Genomic DNA, 21745 nt, shown 5'->3' with positions numbered 1-21745 from the left:
ACTTGACAGAGGTGTTTCATCATATTCCACTTCTTCACATGACATATATAACTGAAAAAAGAGCATGATCAGATGTGTATGCTGTATTGTCTTGGGAACAATCTTTTAAGGATTACGTTAACACCACAAAAAAAATTATGTTCCCCAGAAAAAATACAATATCTATAATGTTGGAATTGATGCATCTATAACGACATGAGAAAGAAGATGCTAGTTAGAAAAACAAAAAAATCTCTTGGAATGTATTAACTTCATGAGTATTTAGAGTCACTAGAGAGAGGTGTGTAATCACATAGCACTTCTTCACATGACATTTATGAGTGAGAAAATAACATGATCAGATTTGTATGCTGTATTGTCTTGGGAACAATTTTTTATGTCCTACGTTTACACCACAAAAACTTGAAATTGGAAAGTAACCCACTATGTCCCCCTTAAGAAGTACAATATCTATAATGTTGGAATTGATGCATCTATAACAACATGAGAAAAAAGAATATTTGAGTAGAAAGATCAATTCTCTACCTTTCCAACCATGTAAAAAGTGCAGAATTTATAAACTATATTGGTTGAGAGTCATACTTGACATAATGCCTTGATGATAATAAAAAAGGTCTACAATAGTTAAAAAGCAGTTAATGTGGTGCAGAACAGTCAAACAGACTAATCTGCCAAGCTCAAAAGCAACAACAAATCTCTACAACAGATAAAAAGAAGTTAATTTGGTTCTGAACATTGGAGGAATCAGACAAGCTAATCTCAAAATGTACTTACAACAAGGTAGGTAAAGTTTTGAAATAAAGGACTATTCCCTCAATTTAACATAGGACCCTTCAGACAGTTGCTTTTCAAAGACAAAATGTATCAAGTAGTATTTAAATTTGGGAAAAGATCATCCAAATGCTAATTTAAAAAGATGCTAGTTAGATAGACAAAATAATCGCTTGGAACGTATTAACTTTAGGAGTATTTCTGGTCACTTGACAGAGGTGTTTCATCATATTCCACTTCACATGACATATATAACTGAAAAAAGAGCATGATCAGATGTGTATGCTGTATTGTCTTGGGAACAATCTTTTATGTCCTACGTTTACACCACAAAAACTTGAAATTGGAAAGTAACTCACTATGTCCCCCTTAAAAAATACAATATCTATAATGTTGGAATTCATGCATCTATAACAACATGAGAAAGAAGACTATTTGAGTAGAAAGATCAATTCTATACCTTTGCAACCATGTGTCAAATGTCTATAACATATAAAAAGAAGGTAATTTGGTTCTGAACAATCGAAAAATCAGACGAGCTAATCTCAAAATGTAGTCCCTGCAATTAATGCAAAGCTTTGAAATAAAGGACTGTTCTCTCAATTTCTTCATGAAAAAGCTTTTGCTTTGATTTATTAATGATAATTAGTCTGGCTGGTTTTAAACTATAATCATGAGCTCCAGTCAGAATGGCCGAACGGTCTAAGGCGCCAGACTCAAGAGGATCATTCTTCCCTATAGTGGAGCTTTCTGGTCTCCAAATGGAGGCGTGGGTTCAAATCCCACTTCTGACAGTTGCTTTTCAAAGACAAAATGTATCAAGTAGTATTTAAATTTGCGAAAAGATCATCCAAATGCTCCTTAAAGAATATGCTAGTTAGATAGACAAAATAATCTCTTGGAACGTATTAATTTTAGGAGTATTTCTGGTCACTTGACAGAAGTGTTTCATCATATTCCACTTCTTCACATGACATATATAACTGAAAAAAGAGCATGATCACATGTGTATGCTGTATTGTCTTGGGAACAATCTTTTAAGGATTACGTTAACACCACAAAAAAAATTATGTTCCCGAGAAAAAATACAATATCTATAATGTTGGAATTGATGCATCTATAACGACATGAGAAAGAAGATGCTAGTTAGAAAGACAAAAAAATCTCTTGGAATGTATTAACTTCATGAGTATTTAGAGTCACTAGAGAGAGGTGTGTAATCACATAGCACTTCTTCACATGACATTTATGAGTGAGAAAATAACATGATCAGATTTGTATGCTGTATTGTCTTGGGAACAATTTTTTATGTCCTACGTTTACACCACAAAAACTTGAAATTGGAAAGTAACCCACTATGTCCCCCTTAAGAAGTACAATATCTATAATGTTGGAATTGATGCATCTATAACAACATGAGAAAAAAGAATATTTGAGTAGAAAGATCAATTCTCTACCTTTCCAACCATGTAAAAAGTGCAGAATTTATAAACTATATTGGTTGAGAGTCATACTTGACATAATGCCTTGATGATAATAAAAAAGGTCTACAATAGTTAAAAAGCAGTTAATGTGGTGCAGAACAGTCAAACAGACTAATCTGCCAAGCTCAAAAGCAACAACAAATCTCTACAACAGATAAAAAGAAGTTAATTTGGTTCTGAACATTGGAGGAATCAGACAAGCTAATCTCAAAATGTACTTACAACAAGGTAGGTAAAGTTTTGAAATAAAGGACTATTCCCTCAATTTAACATAGGACCCTTCAGACAGTTGCTTTTCAAAGACAAAATGTATCAAGTAGTATTTAAATTTGGGAAAAGATCATCCAAATGCTAATTTAAAAAGATGCTAGTTAGATAGACAAAATAATCGCTTGGAACGTATTAACTTTAGGAGTATTTCTGGTCACTTGACAGAGGTGTTTCATCATATTCCACTTCACATGACATATATAACTGAAAAAAGAGCATGATCAGATGTGTATGCTGTATTGTCTTGGGAACAATCTTTTATGTCCTACGTTTACACCACAAAAACTTGAAATTGGAAAGTAACTCACTATGTCCCCCTTAAAAAATACAATATCTATAATGTTGGAATTCATGCATCTATAACAACATGAGAAAGAAGACTATTTGAGTAGAAAGATCAATTCTATACCTTTGCAACCATGTGTCAAATGTCTATAACATATAAAAAGAAGGTAATTTGGTTCTGAACAATCGAAAAATCAGACGAGCTAATCTCAAAATGTAGTCCCTGCAATTAATGCAAAGCTTTGAAATAAAGGACTGTTCTCTCAATTTCTTCATGAAAAAGCTTTTGATTTGATTTATTAATGATAATTAGTCTGGCTGGTTTTAAACTATAATCATGAGCTCCAGTCAGAATGGCCGAGCGGTCTAAGGCGCCAGACTCAAGAGGATCATTCTTCCCTATAGTGGAGCTTTCTGGTCTCCAAATGGAGGCGTGGGTTCAAATCCCACTTCTGACAGTTGCTTTTCAAAGACAAAATGTATCAAGTAGTATTTAAATTTGCGAAAAGATCATCCAAATGCTCCTTAAAGAAGATGCTAGTTGGATAGACAAAATAATCTCTTGGAACGTATTAATTTTAGGAGTATTTCTGGTCACTTGACAGAAGTGTTTCATCATATTCCACTTCTTCACATGACATATATAACTGAAAAAAGAGCATGATCACATGTGTATGCTGTATTGTCTTGGGAACAATCTTTTAAGGATTACGTTAACACCACAAAAAAAATTATGTTCCCGAGAAAAAATACAATATCTATAATGTTGGAATTGATGCATCTATAACGACATGAGAAAGAAGATGCTAGTTAGAAAGACAAAAAAATCTCTTGGAATGTATTAACTTCATGAGTATTTAGAGTCACTAGAGAGAGGTGTGTAATCACATAGCACTTCTTCACATGACATTTATGAGTGAGAAAATAACATGATCAGATTTGTATGCTGTATTGTCTTGGGAACAATCTTTTATGCCCTATGTTTACACCACAAAAACTTGAAATTGGAAAGTAACTCACTATGTCCCCCTTAAGAAGTACAATATCTATAATGTTGGAATTGATGCATTAATAACTACATGAGAAAAAGAATATTTGAGTAGAAAGATCAATTCTCTACCTTTCCAAGCATGTAACACGTGTAGAATTTATAAACTATACTGGTTGACAGACATATTTGACATAATGCCTTGATGATAATAAAAAAGGTTTACAATAGTTAAAAAGCAGTAAATGTGGTGCAGAACAGTCAAACAGACTAATCTGCCAAGCTCAAAAGCAACAACAAATCTCTACAACAGATAAAAAGAAGTTAATTTGGTTCTGAACATTGGAGGAATCAGACGAGCTAATCTCAAAATGTACTTACAAGAAGGTATGTAAAGTTTTGAAATAAAGGACTATTCTCTCAATTTAACATAGGACCCTTCAGACAGTTGCTTTTCAAAGACAAAATGTATCAAGTAGTATTTAAATTTGGGAAAAGATCATCCAAATGCTACTTAAAGAAGATGCTAGTTAGATACACAAAATAATCGCTTGGAACATATTAACTTTAGGAGTATTTCTGGTCACTTGACAGAGGTGTTTCATCATATTCCACTTCTTCACATGACATATATAACTGAAAAAAGAGCATGATCAGATGTGTATGCTGTATTGTCTTGGGAACAATCTTTTAAGGATTACGTTAACACCACAAAAAAAATTATGTTCCCCAGAAAAAATACAATATCTATAATGTTGGAATTGATGCATCTATAACGACATGAGAAAGAAGATGCTAGTTAGAAAAACAAAAAAATCTCTTGGAATGTATTAACTTCATGAGTATTTAGAGTCACTAGAGAGAGGTGTGTAATCACATAGCACTTCTTCACATGACATTTATGAGTGAGAAAATAACATGATCAGATTTGTATGCTGTATTGTCTTGGGAACAATTTTTTATGTCCTACGTTTACACCACAAAAACTTGAAATTGGAAAGTAACCCACTATGTCCCCCTTAAGAAGTACAATATCTATAATGTTGGAATTGATGCATCTATAACAACATGAGAAAAAAGAATATTTGAGTAGAAAGATCAATTCTCTACCTTTCCAACCATGTAAAAAGTGCAGAATTTATAAACTATATTGGTTGAGAGTCATACTTGACATAATGCCTTGATGATAATAAAAAAGGTCTACAATAGTTAAAAAGCAGTTAATGTGGTGCAGAACAGTCAAACAGACTAATCTGCCAAGCTCAAAAGCAACAACAAATCTCTACAACAGATAAAAAGAAGTTAATTTGGTTCTGAACATTGGAGGAATCAGACAAGCTAATCTCAAAATGTACTTACAACAAGGTAGGTAAAGTTTTGAAATAAAGGACTATTCCCTCAATTTAACATAGGACCCTTCAGACAGTTGCTTTTCAAAGACAAAATGTATCAAGTAGTATTTAAATTTGGGAAAAGATCATCCAAATGCTAATTTAAAAAGATGCTAGTTAGATAGACAAAATAATCGCTTGGAACGTATTAACTTTAGGAGTATTTCTGGTCACTTGACAGAGGTGTTTCATCATATTCCACTTCACATGACATATATAACTGAAAAAAGAGCATGATCAGATGTGTATGCTGTATTGTCTTGGGAACAATCTTTTATGTCCTACGTTTACACCACAAAAACTTGAAATTGGAAAGTAACTCACTATGTCCCCCTTAAAAAATACAATATCTATAATGTTGGAATTCATGCATCTATAACAACATGAGAAAGAAGACTATTTGAGTAGAAAGATCAATTCTATACCTTTGCAACCATGTGTCAAATGTCTATAACATATAAAAAGAAGGTAATTTGGTTCTGAACAATCGAAAAATCAGACGAGCTAATCTCAAAATGTAGTCCCTGCAATTAATGCAAAGCTTTGAAATAAAGGACTGTTCTCTCAATTTCTTCATGAAAAAGCTTTTGCTTTGATTTATTAATGATAATTAGTCTGGGTGGTTTTAAGCTATAATCATGAGCTCCAGTCAGAATGGCCGAGCGGTCTAAGGCGCCAGACTCAAGAGGATCATTCTTCCCTATAGTGGAGCTTTCTGGTCTCCAAATGGAGGCGTGGGTTCAAATCCCACTTCTGACAGTTGCTTTTCAAAGAGAAAATGTATCAAGTAGTATTTAAATTTGCGAAAAGATCATCCAAATGCTCCTTAAAGAAGATGCTAGTTGGATAGACAAAATAATCTCTTGGAACGTATTAATTTTAGGAGTATTTCTGGTCACTTGACAGAAGTGTTTCATCATATTCCACTTCTTCACATGACATATATAACTGAAAAAAGAGCATGATCACATGTGTATGCTGTATTGTCTTGGGAACAATCTTTTAAGGATTACGTTAACACCACAAAAAAAATTATGTTCCCGAGAAAAAATACAATATCTATAATATTGGAATTGATGCATCTATAACGACATGAGAAAGAAGATGCTAGTTAGAAAGACAAAAAAATCTCTTGGAATGAATTAACTTCATGAGTATTTAGAGTCACTAGAGAGAGGTGTGTAATCACATAGCACTTCTTCACATGACATTTATGAGTGAGAAAATAACATGATCAGATTTGTATGCTGTATTGTCTTGGGAACAATCTTTTATGCCCTATGTTTACACCACAAAAACTTGAAATTGGAAAGTAACTCACTATGTCCCCCTTAAGAAGTACAATATCTATAATGTTGGAATTGATGCATTAATAACTACATGAGAAAAAGAATATTTGAGTAGAAAGATCAATTCTCTACCTTTCCAAGCATGTAACACGTGTAGAATTTATAAACTATACTGGTTGACAGACATATTTGACATAATGCCTTGATGATAATAAAAAAGGTCTACAATAGTTAAAAAGCAGTAAATGTGGTGCAGAACAGTCAAACAGACTAATCTGCCAAGCTCAAAAGCAACAACAAATCTCTACAACAGATAAAAAGAAGTTAATTTGGTTCTGAACATTGGAGGAATCAGACGAGCTAATCTCAAAATGTACTTACAAGAAGGTATGTAAAGTTTTGAAATAAAGGACTATTCTCTCAATTTAACATAGGACCCTTCAGACAGTTGCTTTTCAAAGACAAAATGTATCAAGTAGTATTTAAATTTGGGAAAAGATCATCCAAATGCTACTTAAAGAAGATGCTAGTTAGATACACAAAATAATCGCTTGGAACATATTAACTTTAGGAGTATTTCTGGTCACTTGACAGAGGTGTTTCATCATATTCCACTTCTTCACATGACATATATAACTGAAAAAAGAGCATGATCAGATGTGTATGCTGTATTGTCTTGGGAACAATCTTTTAAGGATTACGTTAACACCACAAAAAAAATTATGTTCCCCAGAAAAAATACAATATCTATAATGTTGGAATTGATGCATCTATAACGACATGAGAAAGAAGATGCTAGTTAGAAAAACAAAAAAATCTCTTGGAATGTATTAACTTCATGAGTATTTAGAGTCACTAGAGAGAGGTGTGTAATCACATAGCACTTCTTCACATGACATTTATGAGTGAGAAAATAACATGATCAGATTTGTATGCTGTATTGTCTTGGGAACAATTTTTTATGTCCTACGTTTACACCACAAAAACTTGAAATTGGAAAGTAACCCACTATGTCCCCCTTAAGAAGTACAATATCTATAATGTTGGAATTGATGCATCTATAACAACATGAGAAAAAAGAATATTTGAGTAGAAAGATCAATTCTCTACCTTTCCAACCATGTAAAAAGTGCAGAATTTATAAACTATATTGGTTGAGAGTCATACTTGACATAATGCCTTGATGATAATAAAAAAGGTCTACAATAGTTAAAAAGCAGTTAATGTGGTGCAGAACAGTCAAACAGACTAATCTGCCAAGCTCAAAAGCAACAACAAATCTCTACAACAGATAAAAAGAAGTTAATTTGGTTCTGAACATTGGAGGAATCAGACAAGCTAATCTCAAAATGTACTTACAACAAGGTAGGTAAAGTTTTGAAATAAAGGACTATTCCCTCAATTTAACATAGGACCCTTCAGACAGTTGCTTTTCAAAGACAAAATGTATCAAGTAGTATTTAAATTTGGGAAAAGATCATCCAAATGCTAATTTAAAAAGATGCTAGTTAGATAGACAAAATAATCGCTTGGAACGTATTAACTTTAGGAGTATTTCTGGTCACTTGACAGAGGTGTTTCATCATATTCCACTTCACATGACATATATAACTGAAAAAAGAGCATGATCAGATGTGTATGCTGTATTGTCTTGGGAACAATCTTTTATGTCCTACGTTTACACCACAAAAACTTGAAATTGGAAAGTAACTCACTATGTCCCCCTTAAAAAATACAATATCTATAATGTTGGAATTCATGCATCTATAACAACATGAGAAAGAAGACTATTTGAGTAGAAAGATCAATTCTATACCTTTGCAACCATGTGTCAAATGTCTATAACATATAAAAAGAAGGTAATTTGGTTCTGAACAATCGAAAAATCAGACGAGCTAATCTCAAAATGTAGTCCCTGCAATTAATGCAAAGCTTTGAAATAAAGGACTGTTCTCTCAATTTCTTCATGAAAAAGCTTTTGCTTTGATTTATTAATGATAATTAGTCTGGCTGGTTTTAAACTATAATTATGAGCTCCAGTCAGAATGGCCGAGCGGTCTAAGGCGCCAGACTCAAGAGGATCATTCTTCCCTATAGTGGAGCTTTCTGGTCTCCAAATGGAGGCGTGGGTTCAAATCCCACTTCTGACAGTTCTTTTTCAAAGACAAAATGTATCAAGTAGTATTTAAATTTGCGAAAAGATCATCCAAATGCTCCTTAAAGAAGATGCTAGTTGGATAGACAAAATAATCTCTTGGAACGTATTAATTTTAGGAGTATTTCTGGTCACTTGACAGAAGTGTTTCATCATATTCCACTTCTTCACATGACATATATAACTGAAAAAAGAGCATGATCACATGTGTATGCTGTATTGTCTTGGGAACAATCTTTTAAGGATTACGTTAACACCACAAAAAAAATTATGTTCCCGAGAAAAAATACAATATCTATAATGTTGGAATTGATGCATCTATAACGACATGAGAAAGAAGATGCTAGTTAGAAAGACAAAAAAATCTCTTGGAATGTATTAACTTCATGAGTATTTAGAGTCACTAGAGAGAGGTGTGTAATCACATAGCACTTCTTCACATGACATTTATGAGTGAGAAAATAACATGATCAGATTTGTATGCTGTATTGTCTTGGGAACAATCTTTTATGCCCTATGTTTACACCACAAAAACTTGAAATTGGAAAGTAACTCACTATGTCCCCCTTAAGAAGTACAATATCTATAATGTTGGAATTGATGCATTAATAACTACATGAGAAAAAGAATATTTGAGTAGAAAGATCAATTCTCTACCTTTCCAAGCATGTAACACGTGTAGAATTTATAAACTATACTGGTTGACAGACATATTTGACATAATGCCTTGATGATAATAAAAAAGGTCTACAATAGTTAAAAAGCAGTAAATGTGGTGCAGAACAGTCAAACAGACTAATCTGCCAAGCTCAAAAGCAACAACAAATCTCTACAACAGATAAAAAGAAGTTAATTTGGTTCTGAACATTGGAGGAATCAGACGAGCTAATCTCAAAATGTACTTACAAGAAGGTATGTAAAGTTTTGAAATAAAGGACTATTCTCTCAATTTAACATAGGACCCTTCAGACAGTTGCTTTTCAAAGACAAAATGTATCAAGTAGTATTTAAATTTGGGAAAAGATCATCCAAATGCTACTTAAAGAAGATGCTAGTTAGATACACAAAATAATCGCTTGGAACATATTAACTTTAGGAGTATTTCTGGTCACTTGACAGAGGTGTTTCATCATATTCCACTTCTTCACATGACATATATAACTGAAAAAAGAGCATGATCAGATGTGTATGCTGTATTGTCTTGGGAACAATCTTTTAAGGATTACGTTAACACCACAAAAAAAATTATGTTCCCCAGAAAAAATACAATATCTATAATGTTGGAATTGATGCATCTATAACGACATGAGAAAGAAGATGCTAGTTAGAAAAACAAAAAAATCTCTTGGAATGTATTAACTTCATGAGTATTTAGAGTCACTAGAGAGAGGTGTGTAATCACATAGCACTTCTTCACATGACATTTATGAGTGAGAAAATAACATGATCAGATTTGTATGCTGTATTGTCTTGGGAACAATTTTTTATGTCCTACGTTTACACCACAAAAACTTGAAATTGGAAAGTAACCCACTATGTCCCCCTTAAGAAGTACAATATCTATAATGTTGGAATTGATGCATCTATAACAACATGAGAAAAAAGAATATTTGAGTAGAAAGATCAATTCTCTACCTTTCCAACCATGTAAAAAGTGCAGAATTTATAAACTATATTGGTTGAGAGTCATACTTGACATAATGCCTTGATGATAATAAAAAAGGTCTACAATAGTTAAAAAGCAGTTAATGTGGTGCAGAACAGTCAAACAGACTAATCTGCCAAGCTCAAAAGCAACAACAAATCTCTACAACAGATAAAAAGAAGTTAATTTGGTTCTGAACATTGGAGGAATCAGACAAGCTAATCACAAAATGTACTTACAACAAGGTAGGTAAAGTTTTGAAATAAAGGACTATTCCCTCAATTTAACATAGGACCCTTCAGACAGTTGCTTTTCAAAGACAAAATGTATCAAGTAGTATTTAAATTTGGGAAAAGATCATCCAAATGCTAATTTAAAAAGATGCTAGTTAGATAGACAAAATAATCGCTTGGAACGTATTAACTTTAGTAGTATTTCTGGTCAATTGACAGAGGTGTTTCATCATATTCCACTTCACATGACATATATAACTGAAAAAAGAGCATGATCAGATGTGTATGCTGTATTGTCTTGGGAACAATCTTTTATGTCCTACGTTTACACCACAAAAACTTGAAATTGGAAAGTAACTCACTATGTCCCCCTTAAAAAATACAATATCTATAATGTTGGAATTCATGCATCTATAACAACATGAGAAAGAAGACTATTTGAGTAGAAAGATCAATTCTATACCTTTGCAACCATGTGTCAAATGTCTATAACATATAAAAAGAAGGTAATTTGGTTCTGAACAATCGAAAAATCAGACGAGCTAATCTCAAAATGTAGTCCCTGCAATTAATGCAAAGCTTTGAAATAAAGGACTGTTCTCTCAATTTCTTCATGAAAAAGCTTTTGCTTTGATTTATTAATGATAATTAGTCTGGCTGGTTTTAAACTGTAATCATGAGCTCCAGTCAGAATGGCCGAGCGGTCTAAGGCGCCAGACTCAAGAGGATCATTCTTCCCTATAGTGGAGCTTTCTGGTCTCCAAATGGAGGCGGGGGTTCAAATCCCACTTCTGACAGTTGCTTTTCAAAGAGAAAATGTATCAAGTAGTATTTAAATTTGCGAAAAGATCATCCAAATGCTCCTTAAAGAAGATGCTAGTTGGATAGACAAAATAATCTCTTGGAACGTATTAATTTTAGGAGTATTTCTGGTCACTTGACAGAAGTGTTTCATCATATTCCACTTCTTCACATGACATATATAACTGAAAAAAGAGCATGATCACATGTGTATGCTGTATTGTCTTGGGAACAATCTTTTAAGGATTACGTTAACACCACAAAAAAAATTATGTTCCCGAGAAAAAATACAATATCTATAATGTTGGAATTGATGCATCTATAACGACATGAGAAAGAAGATGCTAGTTAGAAAGACAAAAAAATCTCTTGGAATGTATTAACTTCATGAGTATTTAGAGTCACTAGAGAGAGGTGTGTAATCACATAGCACTTCTTCACATGACATTTATGAGTGAGAAAATAACATGATCAGATTTGTATGCTGTATTGTCTTGGGAACAATCTTTTATGCCCTATGTTTACACCACAAAAACTTGAAATTGGAAAGTAACTCACTATGTCCCCCTTAAGAAGTACAATATCTATAATGTTGGAATTGATGCATTAATAACTACATGAGAAAAAGAATATTTGAGTAGAAAGATCAATTCTCTACCTTTCCAAGCATGTAACACGTGTAGAATTTATAAACTATACTGGTTGACAGACATATTTGACATAATGCCTTGATGATAATAAAAAAGGTCTACAATAGTTAAAAAGCAGTAAATGTGGTGCAGAACAGTCAAACAGACTAATCTGCCAAGCTCAAAAGCAACAACAAATCTCTACAACAGATAAAAAGAAGTTAATTTGGTTCTGAACATTGGAGGAATCAGACGAGCTAATCTCAAAATGTACTTACAAGAAGGTATGTAAAGTTTTGAAATAAAGGACTATTCTCTCAATTTAACATAGGACCCTTCAGACAGTTGCTTTTCAAAGACAAAATGTATCAAGTAGTATTTAAATTTGGGAAAAGATCATCCAAATGCTACTTAAAGAAGATGCTAGTTAGATACACAAAATAATCGCTTGGAACATATTAACTTTAGGAGTATTTCTGGTCACTTGACAGAGGTGTTTCATCATATTCCACTTCTTCACATGACATATATAACTGAAAAAAGAGCATGATCAGATGTGTATGCTGTATTGTCTTGGGAACAATCTTTTAAGGATTACGTTAACACCACAAAAAAAATTATGTTCCCCAGAAAAAATACAATATCTATAATGTTGGAATTGATGCATCTATAACGACATGAGAAAGAAGATGCTAGTTAGAAAAACAAAAAAATCTCTTGGAATGTATTAACTTCATGAGTATTTAGAGTCACTAGAGAGAGGTGTGTAATCACATAGCACTTCTTCACATGACATTTATGAGTGAGAAAATAACATGATCAGATTTGTATGCTGTATTGTCTTGGGAACAATTTTTTATGTCCTACGTTTACACCACAAAAACTTGAAATTGGAAAGTAACCCACTATGTCCCCCTTAAGAAGTACAATATCTATAATGTTGGAATTGATGCATCTATAACAACATGAGAAAAAAGAATATTTGAGTAGAAAGATCAATTCTCTACCTTTCCAACCATGTAAAAAGTGCAGAATTTATAAACTATATTGGTTGAGAGTCATACTTGACATAATGCCTTGATGATAATAAAAAAGGTCTACAATAGTTAAAAAGCAGTTAATGTGGTGCAGAACAGTCAAACAGACTAATCTGCCAAGCTCAAAAGCAACAACAAATCTCTACAACAGATAAAAAGAAGTTAATTTGGTTCTGAACATTGGAGGAATCAGACAAGCTAATCTCAAAATGTACTTACAACAAGGTAGGTAAAGTTTTGAAATAAAGGACTATTCCCTCAATTTAACATAGGACCCTTCAGACAGTTGCTTTTCAAAGACAAAATGTATCAAGTAGTATTTAAATTTGGGAAAAGATCATCCAAATGCTAATTTAAAAAGATGCTAGTTAGATAGACAAAATAATCGCTTGGAACGTATTAACTTTAGTAGTATTTCTGGTCACTTGACAGAGGTGTTTCATCATATTCCACTTCACATGACATATATAACTGAAAAAAGAGCATGATCAGATGTGTATGCTGTATTGTCTTGGGAACAATCTTTTATGTCCTACGTTTACACCACAAAAACTTGAAATTGGAAAGTAACTCACTATGTCCCCCTTAAAAAATACAATATCTATAATGTTGGAATTCATGCATCTATAACAACATGAGAAAGAAGACTATTTGAGTAGAAAGATCAATTCTATACCTTTGCAACCATGTGTCAAATGTCTATAACATATAAAAAGAAGGTAATTTGGTTCTGAACAATCGAAAAATCAGACGAGCTAATCTCAAAATGTAGTCCCTGCAATTAATGCAAAGCTTTGAAATAAAGGACTGTTCTCTCAATTTCTTCATGAAAAAGCTTTTGCTTTGATTTATTAATGATAATTAGTCTGGCTGGTTTTAAACTATAATCATGAGCTCCAGTCAGAATGGCCGAGCGGTCTAAGGCGCCAGACTCAAGAGGATCATTCTTCCCTATAGTGGAGCTTTCTGGTCTCCAAATGGAGGCGTGGGTTCAAATCCCACTTCTGACAGTTGCTTTTCAAAGAGAAAATGTATCAAGTAGTATTTAAATTTGCGAAAAGATCATCCAAATGCTCCTTAAAGAAGATGCTAGTTGGATAGACAAAATAATCTCTTGGAACGTATTAATTTTAGGAGTATTTCTGGTCACTTGACAGAAGTGTTTCATCATATTCCACTTCTTCACATGACATATATAACTGAAAAAAGAGCATGATCACATGTGTATGCTGTATTGTCTTGGGAACAATCTTTTAAGGATTACGTTAACACCACAAAAAAAATTATGTTCCCCAGAAAAAATACAATATCTATAATGTTGGAATTGATGCATCTATAACGACATGAGAAAGAAGATGCTAGTTAGAAAGACAAAAAAATCTCTTGGAATGTATTAACTTCATGAGTATTTAGAGTCACTAGAGAGAGGTGTGTAATCACATAGCACTTCTTCACATGACATTTATGAGTGAGAAAATAACATGATCAGATTTGTATGCTGTATTGTCTTGGGAACAATCTTTTATGCCCTATGTTTACACCACAAAAACTTGAAATTGGAAAGTAACTCACTATGTCCCCCTTAAGAAGTACAATATCTATAATGTTGGAATTGATGCATTAATAACTACACGAGAAAAAGAATATTTGAGTAGAAAGATCAATTCTCTACCTTTCCAAGCATGTAACACGTGTAGAATTTATAAACTATACTGGTTGACAGACATATTTGACATAATGCCTTGATGATAATAAAAAAGGTCTACAATAGTTAAAAAGCAGTAAATGTGGTGCAGAACAGTCAAACAGACTAATCTGCCAAGCTCAAAAGCAACAACAAATCTCTACAACAGATAAAAAGAAGTTAATTTGGTTCTGAACATTGGAGGAATCAGACGAGCTAATCTCAAAATGTACTTACAAGAAGGTATGTAAAGTTTTGAAATAAAGGACTATTCTCTCAATTTAACATAGGACCCTTCAGACAGTTGCTTTTCAAAGACAAAATGTATCAAGTAGTATTTAAATTTGGGAAAAGATCATCCAAATGCTACTTAAAGAAGATGCTAGTTAGATACACAAAATAATCGCTTGGAACATATTAACTTTAGGAGTATTTCTGGTCACTTGACAGAGGTGTTTCATCATATTCCACTTCTTCACATGACATATATAACTGAAAAAAGAGCATGATCAGATGTGTATGCTGTATTGTCTTGGGAACAATTTTTTATGTCCTACGTTTACACCACAAAAACTTGAAATTGGAAAGTAACCCACTATGTCCCCCTTAAGAAGTACAATATCTATAATGTTGGAATTGATGCATCTATAACAACATGAGAAAAAAGAATATTTGAGTAGAAAGATCAATTCTCTACCTTTCCAACCATGTAAAAAGTGCAGAATTTATAAACTATATTGGTTGAGAGTCATACTTGACATAATGCCTTGATGATAATAAAAAAGGTCTACAATAGTTAAAAAGCAGTTAATGTGGTGCAGAACAGTCAAACAGACTAATCTGCCAAGCTCAAAAGCAACAACAAATCTCTACAACAGATAAAAAGAAGTTAATTTGGTTCTGAACATTGGAGGAATCAGACAAGCTAATCACAAAATGTACTTACAACAAGGTAGGTAAAGTTTTGAAATAAAGGACTATTCCCTCAATTTAACATAGGACCCTTCAGACAGTTGCTTTTCAAAGACAAAATGTATCAAGTAGTATTTAAATTTGGGAAAAGATCATCCAAATGCTAATTTAAAAAGATGCTAGTTAGATAGACAAAATAATCGCTTGGAACGTATTAACTTTAGGAGTATTTCTGGTCACTTGACAGAAGTGTTTCATCATATTCCACTTCACATGACATATATAACTGAAAAAAGAGCATGATCAGATGTGTATGCTGTATTGTCTTGGGAACAATCTTTTATGTCCTACGTTTACTCCACAAAAACTTGAAATTGGAAAGTAACTCACTATGTACCCCTTAAAAAATACAATATCTATAATGTTGGAATTCATGCATCTATAACAACATGAGAAAGAAGACTATTTGAGTAGAAAGATCAATTCTATACCTTTGCAACCATGTGTCAAATGTCTATAACATATAAAAAGAAGGTAATTTGGTTCTGAACAATCGAAAAATCAGACGAGCTAATCTCAAAATGTAGTCCCTGCAATTAATGCAAAGCTTTGAAATAAAGGACTGTTCTCTCAATTTCTTCATGAAAAAGCTTTTGCTTTGATTTATTAATGATAATTAGTCTGGCTGGTTTTAAACTATAATCATGAGCTCCAGTCAGAATGGCCGAGCGGTCTAAGGCGCCAGACTCAAGAGGCTCATTCTTCCCTATAGTGGAGCTTTCTGGTCTCCAAATGGAGGCGTGGGTTCAAATCCCACTTCTGACAGTTGCTTTTCAAAGACAAAATGTATCAAGTAGTATTTAAATTTGCGAAAAGATCATCCAAATGCTCCTTAAAGAAGATGCTAGTTGGATAGACAAAATAATCTCTTGGAACATATTAATTTTAGGAGTATTTCTGGTCACTTGACAGAAGTGTTTCATCATATTCCACTTCTTCACATGACATATATAACTGAAAAAAGAGCATGATCAGATGTGTATGCTGTATTGTCATGGGAACAATTTTTTATGTCCTACGTTTACACCACAAAAACTTGAAATTGGAAAGTAACCCACTATGTCCCCCTTAAGAAGTACAATATCTATAATGTTGGAATTGATGCATCTATAACAACATGAGAAAAAAGAATATTTGAGTAGAAAGATCAATTCTCTACCTTTCCAACCATGTAAAAAGTGCAGAATTTATAAACTATATTGGTTGAGAGTCATACTTGACATAATGCCTTGATGATAATAAAAAAGGTCTACAATAGTTAAAAAGCAGTTAATGTGGTGCAGAACAGTCAAACAGACTAATCTGCCAAGCTCAAAAGCAACAACAAATCTCTACAACAGATAAAAAGAAGTTAATTTGGTTCTGAACATTGGAGGAATCAGACAAGCTAATCACAAAATGTACTTACAACAAGGTAGGTAAAGTTTTGAAATAAAGGACTATTCCCTCAATTTAACATAGGACCCTTCAGACAGTTGCTTTTCAAAGACAAAATGTATCAAGTAGTATTTAAATTTGGGAAAAGATCATCCAAATGCTAATTTAAAAAGATGCTAGTTAGATAGACAAAATAATCGCTTGGAACGTATTAACTTTAGGAGTATTTCTGGTCACTTGACAGAAGTGTTTCATCATATTCCACTTCACATGACATATATAACTGAAAAAAGAGCATGATCAGATGTGTATGCTGTATTGTCTTGGGAACAATCTTTTATGTCCTACGTTTACTCCACAAAAACTTGAAATTGGAAAGTAACTCACTATGTCCCCCTTAAAAAATACAATATCTATAATGTTGGAATTCATGCATCTATAACAACATGAGAAAGAAGACTATTTGAGTAGAAAGATCAATTCTATACCTTTGCAACCATGTGTCAAATGTCTATAACATATAAAAAGAAGGTAATTTGGTTCTGAACAATCGAAAAATCAGACGAGCTAATCTCAAAATGTAGTCCCTGCAATTAATGCAAAGCTTTGAAATAAAGGACTGTTCTCTCAATTTCTTCATGAAAAAGCTTTTGCTTTGATTTATTAATGATAATTAGTCTGGCTGGTTTTAAACTATAATCATGAGCTCCAGTCAGAATGGCCGAGCGGTCTAAGGCGCCAGACTCAAGAGGATCATTCTTCCCTATAGTGGAGCTTTCTGGTCTCCAAATGGAGGCGTGGGTTCAAATCCCACTTCTGACAGTTGCTTTTCAAAGAGAAAATGTATCAAGTAGTATTTAAATTTGCGAAAAGATCATCCAAATGCTCCTTAAAGAAGATGCTAGTTGGATAGACAAAATAATCTCTTGGAACGTATTAATTTTAGGAGTATTTCTGGTCACTTGACAGAAGTGTTTCATCATATTCCACTTCTTCACATGACATATATAACTGAAAAAAGAGCATGATCACATGTGTATGCTGTATTGTCTTGGGAACAATCTTTTAAGGATTACGTTAACACCACAAAAAAAATTATGTTCCCCAGAAAAAATACAATATCTATAATGTTGGAATTGATGCATCTATAACGACATGAGAAAGAAGATGCTAGTTAGAAAGACAAAAAAATCTCTTGGAATGTATTAACTTCATGAGTATTTAGAGTCACTAGAGAGAGGTGTGTAATCACATAGCACTTCTTCACATGACATTTATGAGTGAGAAAATAACATGATCAGATTTGTATGCTGTATTGTCTTGGGAACAATCTTTTATGCCCTATGTTTACACCACAAAAACTTGAAATTGGAAAGTAACTCACTATGTCCCCCTTAAGAAGTACAATATCTATAATGTTGGAATTGATGCATTAATAACTACACGAGAAAAAGAATATTTGAGTAGAAAGATCAATTCTCTACCTTTCCAAGCATGTAACACGTGTAGAATTTATAAACTATACTGGTTGACAGACATATTTGACATAATGCCTTGATGATAATAAAAAAGGTCTACAATAGTTAAAAAGCAGTAAATGTGGTGCAGAACAGTCAAACAGACTAATCTGCCAAGCTCAAAAGCAACAACAAATCTCTACAACAGATAAAAAGAAGTTAATTTGGTTCTGAACATTGGAGGAATCAGACGAGCTAATCTCAAAATGTACTTACAAGAAGGTATGTAAAGTTTTGAAATAAAGGACTATTCTCTCAATTTAACATAGGACCCTTCAGACAGTTGCTTTTCAAAGACAAAATGTATCAAGTAGTATTTAAATTTGGGAAAAGATCATCCAAATGCTACTTAAAGAAGATGCTAGTTAGATACACAAAATAATCGCTTGGAACATATTAACTTTAGGAGTATTTCTGGTCACTTGACAGAGGTGTTTCATCATATTCCACTTCTTCACATGACATATATAACTGAAAAAAGAGCATGATCAGATGTGTATGCTGTATTGTCTTGGGAACAATTTTTTATGTCCTACGTTTACACCACAAAAACTTGAAATTGGAAAGTAACCCACTATGTCCCCCTTAAGAAGTACAATATCTATAATGTTGGAATTGATGCATCTATAACAACATGAGAAAAAAGAATATTTGAGTAGAAAGATCAATTCTCTACCTTTCCAACCATGTAAAAAGTGCAGAATTTATAAACTATATTGGTTGAGAGTCATACTTGACATAATGCCTTGATGATAATAAAAAAGGTCTACAATAGTTAAAAAGCAGTTAATGTGGTGCAGAACAGTCAAACAGACTAATCTGCCAAGCTCAAAAGCAACAACAAATCTCTACAACAGATAAAAAGAAGTTAATTTGGTTCTGAACATTGGAGGAATCAGACAAGCTAATCACAAAATGTACTTACAACAAGGTAGGTAAAGTTTTGAAATAAAGGACTATTCCCTCAATTTAACATAGGACCCTTCAGACAGTTGCTTTTCAAAGACAAAATGTATCAAGTAGTATTTAAATTTGGGAAAAGATCATCCAAATGCTAATTTAAAAAGATGCTAGTTAGATAGACAAAATAATCGCTTGGAACGTATTAACTTTAGGAGTATTTCTGGTCACTTGACAGAGGTGTTTCATCATATTCCACTTCACATGACATATATAACTGAAAAAAGAGCATGATCAGATGTGTATGCTGTATTGTCTTGGGAACAATCTTTTATGTCCTACGTTTACTCCACAAAAACTTGAAATTGGAAAGTAACTCAATATGTCCCCCTTAAAAAATACAATATCTATAATGTTGGAATTCATGCATCTATAACAACATGAGAAAGAAGACTATTTGAGTAGAAAGATCAATTCTATACCTTTGCAACCATGTGTCAAATGTCTATAACATATAAAAAGAAGGTAATTTGGTTCTTAACAATCGAAAAATCAGACGAGCTAATCTCAAAATGTAGTCCCTGCAATTAATGCAAAGCTTTGAAATAAAGGACTGTTCTCTCAATTTCTTCATGAAAAAGCTTTTGCTTTGATTTATTAATGATAATTAGTCTGGCTGGTTTTAAACTATAATCATGAGCTCCAGTCAGAATGGCCGAGCGGTCTAAGGCGCCAGACTCAAGAGGATCATTCTTCCCTATAGTGGAGCTTTCTGGTCTCCAAATGGAGGTGTGGGTTCAAATCCCACTTCTGACAGTTGCTTTTCAAAGACAAAATGTATCAAGTAGTATTTAAATTTGCGAAAAGATCATCCAAATGCTCCTTAAAGAAGATGCTAGTTGGATAGACAAAATAATCTCTTGGAACGTATTAATTTTAGGAGTATTTCTGGTCACTTGACAGAAGTGTTTCATCATATTCCACTTCTTCACATGACATATATAACTGAAAAAAGAGCATGATCACATGTGTATGCTGTATTGTCTTGGGAACAATCTTTTAAGGATTACGTTAACACCACAAAAAAAATTATGTTCCCGAGAAAAAATACAATATCTATAATGTTGGAATTGATGCATCTATAACGACATGAGAAAGAAGATGCTAGTTAGAAAGACAAAAAAATCTCTTGGAATGTATTAACTTCATGAGTATTTAGAGTCACTAGAGAGAGGTGTGTAATCACATAGCACTTCTTCACATGACATTTATGAGTGAGAAAATAACATGATCAGATTTGTATGCTGTATTGTCTTGGGAACAATCTTTTATGCCCTATGTTTACACCACAAAAACTTGAAATTGGAAAGTAACTCACTATGTCCCCCTTAAGAAGTACAATATCTATAATGTTGGAATTGATGCATTAATAACTACATGAGAAAAAGAATATTTGAGTAGAAAGATCAATTCTCTACCTTTCCAAGCATGTAACACGTGTAGAATTTATAAACTATACTGGTTGACAGACATATTTGACATAATGCCTTGATGATAATAAAAAAGGTCTACAATAGTTAAAAAGCAGTAAATGTGGTGCAGAACAGTCAAACAGACTAATCTGCCAAGCTCAAAAGCAACAACAAATCTCTACAACAGATAAAAAGAAGTTAATTTGGTTCTGAACATTGGAGGAATCAGACGAGCTAATCTCAAAATGTACTTACAAGAAGGTATGTAAAGTTTTGAAATAAAGGACTATTCTCTCAATTTAACATAGGACCCTTCAGACAGTTGCTTTTCAAAGACAAAATGTATCAAGTAGTATTTAAATTTGGGAAAAGATCATCCAAATGCTACTTAAAGAAGATGCTAGTTAGATACACAAAATAATCGCTTGGAACATATTAACTTTAGGAGTATTTCTGGTCACTTGACAGAGGTGTTTCATCATATTCCACTTCTTCACATGACATATATAACTGAAAAAAGAGCATGATCAGATGTGTATGCTGTATTGTCTTGGGAACAATCTTTTAAGGATTACGTTAACACCACAAAAAAAATTATGTTCCCCAGAAAAAATACAATATCTATAATGTTGGAATTGATGCATCTATAACGACATGAGAAAGAAGATGCTAGTTAGAAAAACAAAAAAATCTCTTGGAATGTATTAACTTCATGAGTATTTAGAGTCACTAGAGAGAGGTGTGTAATCACATAGCACTTCTTCACATGACATTTATGAGTGAGAAAATAACATGATCAGATTTGTATGCTGTATTGTCTTGGGAACAATTTTTTATGTCCTACG

At 33.0% G+C, this 21745-nt stretch overlaps 9 non-coding genes across 9 annotated transcripts; all 9 read left to right on the top strand.

The window, feature by feature from the left end:
- The first annotated feature begins 1454 nt into the window (after positions 1-1454).
- trnal-caa (transfer RNA leucine (anticodon CAA)) lies at positions 1455-1565 on the top strand. Its single transcript has 2 exons — positions 1455-1492; positions 1520-1565. It is a non-coding gene; the product is annotated as a tRNA-Leu (tRNA).
- A 1592-nt stretch (positions 1566-3157) lies between these two features.
- Positions 3158-3268, top strand: trnal-caa (transfer RNA leucine (anticodon CAA)). Its single transcript has 2 exons — positions 3158-3195; positions 3223-3268. It is a non-coding gene; the product is annotated as a tRNA-Leu (tRNA).
- Positions 3269-5837: 2569 nt separating this feature from the next.
- trnal-caa (transfer RNA leucine (anticodon CAA)) lies at positions 5838-5948 on the top strand. Its single transcript has 2 exons — positions 5838-5875; positions 5903-5948. It is a non-coding gene; the product is annotated as a tRNA-Leu (tRNA).
- A 2569-nt stretch (positions 5949-8517) lies between these two features.
- trnal-caa (transfer RNA leucine (anticodon CAA)) lies at positions 8518-8628 on the top strand. Its single transcript has 2 exons — positions 8518-8555; positions 8583-8628. It is a non-coding gene; the product is annotated as a tRNA-Leu (tRNA).
- A 2569-nt stretch (positions 8629-11197) lies between these two features.
- Positions 11198-11308, top strand: trnal-caa (transfer RNA leucine (anticodon CAA)). The gene is made up of 2 exons: positions 11198-11235; positions 11263-11308. It is a non-coding gene; the product is annotated as a tRNA-Leu (tRNA).
- A 2569-nt stretch (positions 11309-13877) lies between these two features.
- trnal-caa (transfer RNA leucine (anticodon CAA)) lies at positions 13878-13988 on the top strand. Its single transcript has 2 exons — positions 13878-13915; positions 13943-13988. It is a non-coding gene; the product is annotated as a tRNA-Leu (tRNA).
- Positions 13989-16288: 2300 nt separating this feature from the next.
- Positions 16289-16399, top strand: trnal-caa (transfer RNA leucine (anticodon CAA)). The gene is made up of 2 exons: positions 16289-16326; positions 16354-16399. It is a non-coding gene; the product is annotated as a tRNA-Leu (tRNA).
- Positions 16400-17722: 1323 nt separating this feature from the next.
- On the top strand, positions 17723-17833 carry trnal-caa (transfer RNA leucine (anticodon CAA)). The gene is made up of 2 exons: positions 17723-17760; positions 17788-17833. It is a non-coding gene; the product is annotated as a tRNA-Leu (tRNA).
- A 2300-nt stretch (positions 17834-20133) lies between these two features.
- trnal-caa (transfer RNA leucine (anticodon CAA)) lies at positions 20134-20244 on the top strand. Its single transcript has 2 exons — positions 20134-20171; positions 20199-20244. It is a non-coding gene; the product is annotated as a tRNA-Leu (tRNA).
- The last annotated feature ends 1501 nt before the right edge of the window (positions 20245-21745 follow it).

Source organism: Electrophorus electricus, chromosome 15 (assembly GCF_041902795.1).
Source record: "Electrophorus electricus isolate QZ-2024a chromosome 15, ASM4190279v1, whole genome shotgun sequence".
Lineage (NCBI taxonomy): Eukaryota > Metazoa > Chordata > Actinopteri > Gymnotiformes > Gymnotidae > Electrophorus > Electrophorus electricus.
This window is presented reverse-complemented; position numbering and strand designations above follow the sequence as displayed.